Source organism: Falco rusticolus, chromosome 9 (assembly GCF_015220075.1).
Source record: "Falco rusticolus isolate bFalRus1 chromosome 9, bFalRus1.pri, whole genome shotgun sequence".
Classification (NCBI taxonomy): domain Eukaryota; kingdom Metazoa; phylum Chordata; class Aves; order Falconiformes; family Falconidae; genus Falco; species Falco rusticolus.
In genome coordinates, this window is record NC_051195.1 from 33,613,901 (window position 1) to 33,625,470 (window position 11,570).

The window sequence follows — 11,570 nt, forward strand, 5'->3', positions numbered from 1 at the left end:
TTTACAGCTGTTGAGTTGAGAAGGTTTTTAATAATTAGGTTGCAAATGAGATTAGAAATGATTAGGCTGGAAGGCAACATTTCTTAATATATGCAGGAGTGTCCATCTGAGTGGGGTTTTGTTTCCAGCCCGAGAGCCAGCTGTGGGCTTGCTTGTCCTTGCACCAGTGCTGCCGAGACCCTCACTGCAGGACGGTGACGGGGGAACATTCTCCCACCAAACAGAGCGCTGCTTCTGTGTGGCTGCCTGCCTCCCTGAGAATGCCAGGGTCTCCTTGGTGTTGGCTTCAGCTGGGCTCCTTCTTTGCCATGAGTGCCAGGAGCTCCAAAGGCAGGGGGGGTCACAAGGCACTGATCCTGCAGGTGCTTTAGTGTGTGCTTGGTTTTGCCTGGGAGCACATATGACTGTTCGGGAGCTCTGGCTCCTGCCCTTCCCACTATTGGGGTGCCTGGAGTCACTGCTTCTTGTTTGCTGAGAAAATAAGTGACCAGAGCCCAGTGCTGGAGCTGCTGGTCTCACAGCCCCACTCTGCCAGCGCCACCAAGGTTGCAGCTGGACATGCTCGGGGGGGTGGCGAGCAGCATTGCTTCTGGGTGTAGGGCACCTGGTGATGACCCAGAGAAGAGCATCTTGGTCACCTCATGGTGGCCTTTGCAGGCCAGGAGAACTTGATCCAGGCAGTGTCCTGCTGTCCATCCTCTGGTTGCAGCTGGTCCTGTTGGCCTTGGAGTGTTACACAAAGCAGATCCCATGGGAGATGTATGGGACAGTGCCTGGGACAGGAGGTAATCCAGCAGCCATTTGTTACGCTTGCCCCATCCCTCTGGCTGTCTGATGTCCTTGGGGCCAAATCTCTAGTACAGACAGTAGAGTGTTTTGATGGGTTTGGGGCTGGGGGACTGGGGCTTTGCTGGGCTTTCAGTTGGTGAAGCTTTGCACAGCTGAAATGGCTGATTGCTCCTGATTTTCCATCAAAAGTAAAAGTAGGGTACAAAAAATTTAAATTATGCCACCAGGTTTGTGTCCCTCCCAAAACTTCATGCCCTCGTGGTCCAGCCCAGTCAGACAAATACTCAAGGGACTGTTTTACATGGGGGAGTGACTCCCTGCATCCGACACTGCAGAGCTGCCTGCCCGTCCTTGGGGCCGGTGTCTGAACTTCCACCATCCTGCTGCCTTTGCCACCTTCTTATTCAGGCTTTTATATTTTCCTAGAGCTGTTAGGTGTTTTGGTTTCAGCTGTGTCCTGGATGCTCCACGCTTGCTGGGGATGGGCACGTCCAAGCTGCAGCAGCCTCCAGGCACCATGGGCTGTCTGGTGGAGGTACTGGCCTGAAACCATTCTCGTTTTCCCTTTGGCAGGCGAGGGCTGGCCCCGCTGCCTCTGAGCCAGAGGTCGTGCTGCTGTGGGCTTTGCTGGGATGCTCCCTCCAGCTCTGCCATAGCTCTGCCCAGCTCTGCTCACCTCCGTGCCTGCCCCATGTCGCTGTGGGGCTGAGTCCCACCACCCTTGCCAGGTCCTGATGCCCAGCTCTTCCCCTTCCACCTCCTGAATCCTGTGCAGGAGAAAGCTGCCTCATTGCTCCCAGCTCATTCCTATGCAAATGACACATTAGGGGATGTAATGAACTTTGGCTGTTTTTTATAACCTTTTATTTTGGGGCTGAAAGGTTAATGGTGTGAGGGCAGGCGGGGGAACCTGCCTCCCTGGCGGGGTGAGGGTCATCTGTGCTGGCTCAGCAGTCAGGACAGTGGGCAGAGATGCCGCTGCCAGCTTTGCCCCAGGAGGGGTTTCTCCATGGCTTTCTGGTGTGGGGTGACCCTGCACCCCACCCCTTGTGCGGGGACCCTTAAGGACAGCCCAAATGTGCTGGCTCAAGGACATGCAAGAGGGGCCCAGGTGAGGTGGCAAGTGTCCTAAAATGTCCCCAGGGGCAAGCTGCACCAGCAGCAGGGTTGCCCCTGCAGAGACCAGTGACCTCCTGCCCAGGGCTTGCCCCTGACCCCCTCAGCCTACTGACACGTGCATTTATTTCTGTGGGGTTTTGGTCCCCATTCTCTGGGGGACAAGGAGCTGGTCGCACAGAGGAGCCTCTCTCCAAGATGTTCCAGCGAGGGATGGGCTTGGCTGGAATCGTGCTCACACAAAATGAGTTTCTCAGGCCTGGGGGAGTCTCCGTGGGTTTCAGCCTGTGCCCATCAGCCGTTCTGTGCTGTAAGTACCCCCAGTCCCACCTAGCATCCTCTCACCTGGGTTGCTGGTTTGCTGGACTTACTGCCCTGGGATTTCCCCCTGGGTTCAGTGGCTGGCCCCACTGCCTGTGCCGCTCTTACCAGCTGATGCTCTTTGTTTTATTTTATTTCTTAACATTCCCTGTTCTTTCACCACTGGAAAAATTCAAAGTCTGCTGCGATTGCTCCTTTGTTACAGCTAGTGCCCTGGCAGACAGCTACACTTGGAGCTGTCTCACCGTCTCTGCTACAAACTGCTTTTTGCAGCTGGTTTATAGGAATGTCTCTGTGACTTGTTAAATATTTGTAGCTGCAATTGCTGTGCCTTATCCCAAGCTGTAGAAACAGGATGAAGAGAGAACAAGGTTAGCAGGGAGCCCACCCCCTGCATTAGCCACTAGTACTCAGCTCACAAATGCTCCGGGACCAGATCCTGACCCCTCTGAGCAGAATAGATTGTAGTCTGAGCCCTGGGAAATCCAGGTGAAATTCCAGCTAGGAGTCACGCTGCAGTAATGCTGCACAAGGTTACAACATACTCCCAAATGTCCTCAAGGCTGAGCAGAGGGGGTGGTGAACAGGACTGGGAGGGGGGGCACCAAAATATGTGCCTTCCTAGGAGGGAGGTTTGTTGTAAGCAAAGGACACCTGCTGCCATGGGGTAGGGGACATTGGGAGGTGTTGAATGGAGATGCTGATGCTTGAGCTGGTCATTCAACATCCCTTCCTTCTCAGGGGACCTTCTTGACCATTTGAATTGTCCCTTAGGACTGTTCATTTCCCAAAGAGAACCCCCAGTGTGTGAGGACAACATCTCATGCTCAGATGTATAAGGATGTGAGATGGGTCCCAGCACCCAAATCCAACAAAGAGGCATGAGGACAAATGATAAAAGGGAGTAGGAAGGCATATCCCTCACTTAATCATAGGTGTCCATCAGTAAATATGTAAACTTGTGGGCCTACGCTGGCTTAAAACTGTTTAACCTGGCTCCAGTTTAGTCTGTTAGTGTGATTGTAAACTCCGTATTCATAGAATCATAGAATAGTTTCAGTTGGAAGGGACCTTAAAGGCCATCTAGTTTCAAGCCCCTGCCACGGGCAGGGACACCTTTCACCAGACCAGGTTGCTCAGAGCCCCATCCAGCCTGGCCTTGAACACTGCCAGGGATGGGGCACCCACAGCTTCTTTGGGCAGCCTGTGCCAGTGCCTCATCACCCCCCCAGTTAAGAATTTCTTCCTTATGTCTAATCTAAATCTACCCTCTTTTGGTTTAAAACCATCACCCCTTGTCCTATCACTACCAGCCCTACTAACAAGTCTGCCCCCATCTTTCCTATAAGCTCTCTTTAAGTACTGGAAGGCCACTATAAGGTCCCCCCAGAGCCTTCCTTTCTCCAGGCTGAACAACCCCAAATCTCTCAGCCTGTCCTAAGTCAGGAGAGACCATCCATGCTGGCTTGGACCTAAGGTCCTGCTCTCCCTCTGCGGCTCAGAGAGTGGCCTATAGCAGATTTTAGGGAATAGAGGGAGGAAGGACCCTTCCCAGGAGGATTTGGGGTCATTAGGTACTTGGGGATTTCCTGGGGCCAGCGGTGCCTTTTGCATTAATGGAGAAATTCCACTGACATGTGTTTCTCTTCAGTGATGCTCTGCAGCAGGAGGTCTGGATGGCTTTCAAAAATGCGTTTGAGTCAAAAACCAGCCACTGGCTCTGTGTGAGAGTAACAGGGTGAATGGGTTTTATCAGGAGGTGAGACAAGCTGCTCCTAGCATCCCTGCTTTCCTGTGTGCGGTGCTTGCAGCTTTTGGCCCATATTGATTGGGCACAGCCCAGGGCATTGCGTTCGCAGGAGCAGCCTTGAGGTCCTCCAGAGGTATATGACCTGCTGTAGAGTTCACTCCCAGAGATGAGAAACATTTGTTTTAAATCAGCTGCTGCATGAAATAATTGATTTCTCCTTTGCAGATTGAAACAGTTGTGTCTTGCTGGACTGTGACTTTACAGCCTTTTTCCTGTTTGCTTTTCATTGCTTTCCACAGAAAAAAGGCATGAGCTTCCCACCACTGGACATCCCTGATGAAGTAATTCCTGCTGAAGGCTGCTTTGCCTTCATCTGCATCTGTGGAGTTGACTCAAAGCATTAATCTGAAGATTGAAATGTTAAGGTGTTACTGAAAAATTCCCTGAGTAAAAAAAAAAATTTAAAAAATTGTATAGATAAATATTTAAGCCACATCCAATATTCTGCTTTTCTGAATTGATTAAACTTTTTTTCAAGGGTGAAATGCTAAGTCCTGGCCTTTTACTACCAGGATAATTTTTGCCACCAGGAAAATTTGGACAAACTATTCCTATTGCAGACCAAAACCTGAGGGTTAGATCCCGAGCGTGGCAGACCCGTGCAGCTTGGCTGCTGCGATGCTGATTTACACCCTGTGCCAGAGCTCCCCCTCTCCTAGCAGTTATCCCCACGATCCTGATCCCTGGGTAATTGAGTGATAAGGCCTCTCTGCATAAAGCTGAGTTTGTTCTTGGTTTCGTGATGCAGATATTTGACCTGAAATGGCTCTTTGAACAAGTTTTGCCAGAACGAGCTTCCTGCTAATGCTGTGCCTGGTGCTGTGCAGCCTTTCTGCGGCACAAACACGGCGCTCTGAGTTGGTGGGATCTGCGGTGCCATCACTCAGATGGGACACGTTTCTCCAGGGGACTCCAAACGCATTATTAAGTCCTTCTGTTCCCCAGGAGGGTACCCAAAATACAGAGCGGTGACATGACCCAGACCAACCAAGGAGCCAATGTGAAAAGGGAGCAGGGTACCCCTGTTTCTCTTGGTTATGGATTTGATCTGTAACCTAAGCACAACCCAAATGTTTAAACTTCAGAGACATTAATTAAAACTAATCCTATGTTCATTATTTTCAAAACATCTTGTGGCTTCTAAGCCAGCCTCAACATTTTATGGGGCCAGAAGAGTTAAAATGGCCAGTTTAAATGGAATAATCTGACTTGCTTACATTGCAAGATTTGCCATCATAGGGCTTTTGGTGCTGCTCTCTCAGGATAATGAAGATGCATCCGATACATTTTGAACCGTGGTATAATTACTTTCGTCAACACCAGTCAGCGTTTGGGTGAGATGGCTTTAAAGCAGTGCAGCAGAGAGGAAAAGGAAAGCTAAATGCTAAATTGGGCACGCACTGAGGAAAGCAAGGTAAGTAGTGCTGTATGTGGGACAATCTTTCATTACTGTTGGCTCTACTGGGGCTGATTAGAAAATGTGTTCTGGCTAGTAAGGCTGGTATGAATGGGGTTTGGTCCAAATATGGTTTCCTGTAGTAAAATAAGACAGTTCTAGCAGCAGATGCAATGGTGGCTGCTGCCTTTATAGCCAGTGTTAAATGGCTTAAATCCTTTGCAGTGGAAATGATCTGCTCCTATTGTAGCTGTTGCTCATTGTCTCCAGAAATGCCTGTTCCTGGCTGTGCTGCTGGGTGATGTCCGAGATGTGCAGCTGTGTCAGGAAGGTGGTCCAGGCCATGGAAGACAATTCATGCCGGCCCCATCCACCCATGGGGCGCTCGGGTTTTATTTCCCCTTAGTCAAGCAGCTTTTCTCATCACCTTAGCTTCATGGATTCCTACTGCTGAGGATGTAACAGTGACTGGGAGTGGGATGAGGACACGCACTTGTGGGGCTACACATTAAGTCTGTGGGAAATGAGAGACAGTGAAGCAGGGTGTGGAAATGGTTGATGCCACTGTACATCCAGTTGCAAGAAGATTCAGCCTAAAAGGCTACAGGAGGCTAACAGCCCACCACAGCAATGCCAGCAACCAGGAATATAAAGATAAGACCTGTCCCCCTTACTAACTGCCATCTCAGTTGTGATGGCATAAGCTGGCACAGAATTATATAATCATTTTGGTTGGAAAAGACCTTTAAGATCATCAAGTCCAACCATTCACCCAGGACTGACAAGTCACCCCTAAACCGTGTCCCCAAGCACGGCATCTACATTTTTTTAAAACACTTCCAGGGATGGTGACTCAACTGCTTCCCTGGGCAGCCTGTTCCAATGCTTGACAGCTCTTTTGGTGTAGAGATTTTTCCTACTATCCAATCTAAACCTACCCTGGTATAACTTGAGGCCATTCCCTCTTGTCCTATTGCTTGTTACTCGGGAGAAGAGGCTGACACCCACCTTGCTACAACCTCCTTTCAAGTTACCACGTGTTTGGAGGAAGAGGTGAATTTTTAGCTGTTGTTTATTCAGACCAAGATTTAATTAATATTAAATAGATTAAATATTTGATGAAATAGACTGAAATGAAATATTTAGCTCCCTCTTCCCCTCAGGTACCAGCCCCAGTGGATGTTTATGTGGGCAGTAAAGCTAGAACATCTTCTGAACGTCAGAGAGCATTCAAAGACCAGAGCTACATGGGAGCATCCTCTGCGGATAGGAATTAAATTACTCTGGACCCTTGCCTTTGTCAGTGCGCATGGGAACGTGCTTATCCTTCAGTTGGGTTTATTCAGCCACGATCCACTGGGACTTCAGGTACCACTTCAGTGTGAGTTGTCACCCCTGCTCCCCTGCTATGTTCAACTTCAACTGGGAAAGACGCTTCATGGGGAATGGTTTTCTCCCACACTTCTCATTTCTCAGGGCTGTAGGCAGGCAGACACAAACTGGGAAGCAAACAGTGTTGCTTTATACAAAGTCGTTACATCCTGCCTCCTGAAGAAGAAGAAAACTTGTAGAAAAATGGCATCTTGCCTGCAGGAGGGCAGCTAATTCCAAGCCACTTGTGCAAGCTGGTGCCCACATGCATCCTCCACCAGAGCTGGTGTGACACCGCTGTCCCCAAGCCCTGCTGGCAGGTGAGTCCCGTTTGCTGAATGTTCGCTGTAATTTGTGTGATTTGAGTGGTGGGGAAGGGCACGGGGCTCGTCCTGTGCTCGGAATTCCATGTTTGTCCCACTCATTAAAACCAGATCATTTTGATCGTTTAGGACTTAAATCTTTTTATGTTAGTGTGTCTTTCCACCTCTGCCTCTGTGATGAAGCATTTGCCTTTGCAGTGAGGAGGGGAGGTCTGCACCTGGCTCGGTGCATCCCACGGCTGAAGCCCCCACACATGGAGCACACTGTGCAGAGAGGTGAAGGATTTTGTCAGCCGCAAAGAGCAGCCGTGAATTGGAGCTGCTGGGAGGCAACCCTGACTTCCCTGGGAAAAAGTGGACAGCTTTGGGCTGTGAGAGGAGCAGCAAGAGGAGAAAGGCGATGCAATCAGTGGTGACATGTGGAACATGGCAATACAGTCACAGGTAGCTAAAGACATGAGAAAATGTGGTCTCTGTGTGTAGCAGATGTACACTGTGCATGTGCTGAGTCGGGTGCTCACTGGTGTTAGCAACACCAAGGGGCAACAGCTCCTGCCAGCTGTGCTGGGGCAGCGCTGCGAGGGGAGCAGGGATGCTCGGCTGGTCCGTACAGCACCGCGGTGCTGCTGGCCAGGGCAGGGGCAGGTGCTGTTGCAATAAGCAGGCGAGATCCTGTCTTGGCTTTGACAGGGAGGAAGCAATCTGCCTATGAGCCTTTGCTGGGCTTCTGCCCTTCATGGGTGGTGGTGGCTTAACTGGGGAAGGAAACAGATAATAAAAGCCACAGCAAAACCAAGCTCTCAGCCCTCAGCTGATCACTCGCACCACGGTTTGAATAGGTCGGAGACAGAATTATAGAATGCGTAATCATTTAGGTTGGAAAAGGCCTTTAGGATCATTGATCCAACTGTTAACCCAGCACTGCCAAGTCCACCACTGAACCGTGTCCCTAAGTGACACATCTACATGTCTTTTAAATACCCCAGATAAAACAGAATATCTAGAATTTCATTATGAACTTCAAGTACGGTCTTGTAAATTAAACATGGCCCACTTGGAGCCTGCCCTATCACTTATCATTCTGGTCAGTTTGGGCTGGTTGGATTATTTATCGTCTACTCTTCTGCTGTGAAAATGAGCTTTGCCTCTCCCTCTGCGGTTCTCTACAACTCTCCTTTGGACAGGGTTTGACTTGTTTGGTAGCTGGTTTATCACCTTTGGAAGTATTAAGACCTTGCTCTCTGCCTTTACCAACCCTTCCCCCTGGCCAAACCGCTGTATGTGGCGGTCAGAGATCAGCTGCTTGGCCTTGGAGATAGATACTTAACTACAAGTAGTCTTATTGCCAAAATCCACCTGCCAGTGAGTAGAGACTGATGAAATGACCCTTGGTTTGGTCAAACCAACGATCTGCTTGGAGCTGCAGCCCTGCCTGCCTGTGTGCTGGCAAGGTTTGGTCCAGTTCCCTGTAGAACAGAGTTCATGTTGCATTTATAAACCAAATCAGATAGCTTATCAATATTACAATGTCTTGCTTTATCTATAAGACCCTGACATTGCCTTATAACTTAGAGTGACAAATAAATTCACTCTGTTTCTGCAGGAGTATATATGGTTTCATTTGCTAGCACAAGGTTACTTACTTAAATTATTTAGAATTTTTCATGCAAGTTAAAGCATGTTGGATTTGCAGGCATGGCCAGTTGTGGGCTCTCTCCAGCCACTTAAAGCATGAGGGTGATGTATAGGTTTATTGTCCCAAGGGTCTGCTCCTTCTTTTGCTAGGTGGTGTGTCCAGCCATGCTTGTACCACGCTCGTGGCCATGCCGCCTCCATATGACTGACGCTGGGTAGCACCAGGTCTGTGAGGTCTCATAAATCATCACATATCAGACAGAAATGTCCCTGCTCTGAAGATCTTGCGTGCCACAGCAAGTGATCAGCACAGATGGGTGTTCAAAAGGTGATTGAGGAATAAAAGTAATAGGAAGTGCATACCTTGTGAAAGTTGTGCGAACTCTTAAGAGGACTTTGAATGTCTGGGGCCGGTTCCTCGGCAGGAGTAAGTTGATGAAGCCCTGCTGAAGTCTCTGATCTTTAAGCCCAGCATCCATGTTGGACCACACTTTGCAGAGGTGGGATAGCAGAGATTTAGGGCTGGACTGTTGGGGCAAAAGCCTGGATTAGATTATTTTCCAGACCTTCTCAGCCTGAGATTTTTGATCCTCTATATGTGTGGAGGGAATTTTGATGGCATAAACCTCATTTAGGTGTTCATGTCTCAAATGTAAATGCTCACAACTCGGTCCCAGATCTGCCTGAGGCCCAGGGCCATAATCTCGCGTCTCCTGGCACCGCTGCTTCTGGCTGGGCGCAGATCACTGTCCTGGCACCTATGTAGGGGCTTTCTGCCACCTCCCTTGTCAGTGGAACAGGACTTCAGAGCAGCTGGCGCTGTGTCTGGGTGACCTGGGGTCTCCTGAGCAGACCTCTCCTCTCCTGGCAGCGTGGTGCTGTAGGTAACCCTGGTCACGTACCCAGAGGGCTGGTGATGGGTGATGATGGACACTGGAAGGGGCTGGGCTGGGGATATGTTCCCTTCAGTCCCATTTTTTAGTGCTGGTGATTGGCCTCTGTGCTGGCACTGGCAGTATTTTAGCCAGTGTTTGCTTGTTTTGGGGTATGCTGGGCTTGTTTTAAAAGTGTATACAATATCCTAGCAGGAGTTTTCTGAATAAATTATTGTCATAACCCAGCAATATCATCTGTACGTTTAGACGAGACCTCCCATTAAGCATGCAGGTAAATTCAGTGCTCTAGTTATCCAGCAGACCACTTTGGTCTACTGGCGTCTGAAATATTTCAGAAGCAGTAGCAAGGTAGTGGCTTGTACCTCTTATCACCTCCAGCATCGTTGCATGGGGATGAAGCTAGTGCAGTCCATTCAGAGTGGTTAAGTGACTTGCTAGAGGTCGATTGAAAAAAAAAAAAGCCATGGTAGATTAATAAAAGATGGTTTTAAATAATTCAGCATGGGCCAGTTGATGAAGCTTAAGAGGACCAGAAAGCTGATCTCATTCAGCCTGGCATAAAGCAGTGCCTGGCCAGCTTTTTGGCAGAGAGTAAACCAGACCTGTGTTGAGGACCTCTTGGGAGGTCCTGTGCTCCATAGGCGTGTTTGCCCACCTATGTGCTAATCCTGCTGTAGTTCTCAGGGACTGGCTGGGACTGCAGGTTTTGCTGCCTGCCTGTGGATTTGGTGTGGTGGAAATGATCTGTCTGTCCTCTGGTATTTTTAGGGTCAGGAATAGTTTTCCTTTTGGTTTTCTGCCCTTCCCTTTGGTTCCTGCCAGCAGGAACACAGCCCTGCTGCTGGGGGAAGGGCACCCCTGGTCTGGGTGGGCTTGTGGGGGCCACGCTGTCCGTGGCTGCCCGGGAAAGGCAGGTCTGCACCCCGCTGGCGGCGGGGAAGGGAGCCCTGGCTCGAGGCTCACAGGGGCCCACAGTGACAGTCCCTGCTGGGGGTAGGTGCATCTCCAATGCTCGCGGCATTGCCATAGGGGCACATATAGACGCCTGGGGAAGGAGCCAGACCCTAGGTCTCCCTGTCTTATGCTGCTCTCCTGTTCCTGTGGCTGCAGATTGCTCACAGCTCAGCACCAGCCCATTTGCAGACACCAGCACCTCAAGCTCGCCTTGCCTCTGGAAGTTGCTGCAACACCTCATTAAACCCAGGTCCTTTTTCTAGGGATCTGCTGGAAAACCCTAGACGAACCTGTCTCTGTTTCTCTGGCTCACCTCTGTGCTGCTGAATTGCCTCAAGCTTCATTGCCAGCAGGCAACAGAGCCCCCGTGGCCGTCAGGGATGTCTTTTCTTTTGCCCTGTCAGGCTTTCAACAGAACTGAAAACAGCCAAGCACACAGAACCATTCCCAAAGCGGATTTCTGAGCCCCCCCCCCCCCCCCCCCAGTAATGCCGTGAGGTGGGCAGGTCAGCACCTGGAAAAGCCAGCCCACGCTGGTGGCTCTCCTTTCCATTTGATGCATTGCACCAGGATGCTGGTCCATGATTTTTAGCTATGAGGGACCGTAAGGGCAGGCTCCCCATGGTGGTGGGCAGGTCTTGAGAAGCTGCTCCTCCTGATGCAGGGACATCACCATGCAAATGCTGAATGAACCTGCTGTCACCCATATATGCCCCTCAGGTTGGGGCTTCCTCTGCTGGGGAAGAGAATTAGGTTGTGGCGGAGCTGATTGTATTTTTGCCTTGTGACACAGAGAAAGGCATGTGCGATAGGAGCCCGAAGAGGGTCTGATTAATGCGCTTCTAGAATCGGATTGTTTAATGCCAACAGCTTTAGAGATATGACTAAAGTAGGAAAAGAAACTTGGAAAAGACCCCATTTGGGATAAAATCAAAGGCGGCTATTTTTTGCAAATACCA